Raw genomic sequence first — 1,903 nt, 5'->3', positions numbered from 1 at the left:
TCCCATTTTCCCCATATTTTTCCCCGTTTTCCCCACAGTGAACGGTGTTCCCTGGCCACAGGATCCATCCCCAATCCCATATTTCCCATTTTTCCCATTTTTCCCATTTTTTCCATATTTTTCCCCATTTTCCCCACAGTGAATGGCGTTCCCTGGCCACAGGACCCATCCCCAATCCCATATTTCCCATTTTCCCCATATTTTTCCCCACAGTGAACGGCATCCCCTGGCCCCAGGATTCATCCCCAATCTAATTTTTCCCATTTTTCGCATATTTTATCCCATTTTTCCCCGTTTTCCACAGTGAATGGTGTCCCGTGGCCGCAGGCTCCATCCCCAGTCCCGTTTTTCCCATTTTTCCCATATTTTTTCCCAAATTTTCCCCATTTTTCCCCACAGTTAATGGCATCTCCTGGCCCCAGGCTCCATCCCCAATCCCATATTTCCCATATTTCCCATTTTCCCATCTTTTATCCCATTTTCCCCATATTTTATCCCATTTTTCCACAGTTAACGGCGTTCCCTGGCCCCAGGATGCATCCCCAATCCCATTTTTCCCATTTTTCCCATATTTTTCCCTGTTTTCCCCCAGTGAACGGTGTCCCCTGGCCCCAGGACCCATCCCCAATCCCATTTTTCCCATTTTTTCCCATTTTCCTCATATTTTATCCCATTTTTCCCCAGTTAACGGCGTTCCCTGGCCCCAGGATCCATCCCCAATCCCATATTTTCAATCCCATATATTTTTTTCCCAATTTCCCCACATTTTCCCCATTTTTCCACAGTGAACAGCGTTCCCTGGCCGCAGGATCCCATTTTTCCCATATTCCCCATATTTTCCCCATTTTTTCCCCACAGTTAATGGTGTTCCCTGGCCCCAGGATCCATCCCCAATCCCGTATTTCCCATATTTCCCAGTTTTCCCATATTTTTTTTCATTTTTCCACAGTGAATGGCGTTCCCTGGCCGCAGGCTCCATCCCCAATCCCATTTTCCCCATATTTTATCCCAAATTTTCCCAAATTCCCCATTTTTCCCCGCAGTGAACGGCGTCCCCTGGCTGCAGGACCCATCCCCAATCCCATATTTCCCATTTTTCCCAAATTTTCCCAATTTTCCCCGCAGTGAATGGCGTTCCCTGGCCCCAGGACCCCTCCCTGATCCCATATTTCCCATATTTCCCATTTTCCCTATATTTTATCCCATTTTCCCATATTTTTCCCCATTTTTCCGCACTGAACGGCGTTCCCTGGCCCCAGGATCCATCCCCAATCCCATATTTTTGTTCCCTGGCTGCAGGACCACATTTTTCCCATTTTTCCCATATTTTATCCCATTTTTTCCCCACAGTGAACGGCGTTCCCTGGCCGCAGAATCCATCCCCAATCCCATATTTCCCATTTTCCCATATTTTATTCCATTTTTCCCATTTTCCCTTCAGTTAACGGCGGTCCCATGACACCAAGGTCCATCCCCAATCCCATTTTTCCCATTTTTCCCATTTTTCCCATATTTTCCCCATATTTTTTCCCAAATTTCCCCATTTTCTCTGCAGTGAACGGCGTCCCCTGGCCGCAGGCTCCATCCCCAATCCCGTATTTCCCATATTTCTCATTTTCACCATATTTTATCCCATTTTCCCCATATTTTCCCCCATTTTCCTCACAGTGAACGGCATTCCCTGGCCCCAGGACCCATCCCCAATCCCATTTTTCCCATTTTCCCCATATTTTATCCCAAATTTTCCACAGTGAACGGCGTTCTCTGGCCGCAGGCTCCATCCCCAATCCCATATTTCCTATTTTCCCCATACTTTTCCCCATTTTTCTGCAGTGAACGGCGTTCCGTGGCTGCAGGACCCCATTTTTCCCATTTTCCCCATATTTTATCCCATTTTCCCCAC

The 1,903-nt window shown here is 47.2% G+C and overlaps 1 protein-coding gene across 1 annotated transcript in view; it reads left to right on the top strand.

The window, feature by feature from the left end:
* LOC130587962 (nuclear receptor coactivator 1-like) overlaps positions 1 to 1,903 on the top strand; it is a 7,973-nt gene that overhangs the window by 834 nt on the left and 5,236 nt on the right. The window lies entirely within an intron of this gene.

This window comes from Malurus melanocephalus, unplaced genomic scaffold, assembly GCF_030028575.1.
Source record: "Malurus melanocephalus ecotype Western Australia unplaced genomic scaffold, MMel_1.1 scaffold_2881, whole genome shotgun sequence".
NCBI lineage: Eukaryota > Metazoa > Chordata > Aves > Passeriformes > Maluridae > Malurus > Malurus melanocephalus.
This window is presented reverse-complemented; position numbering and strand designations above follow the sequence as displayed.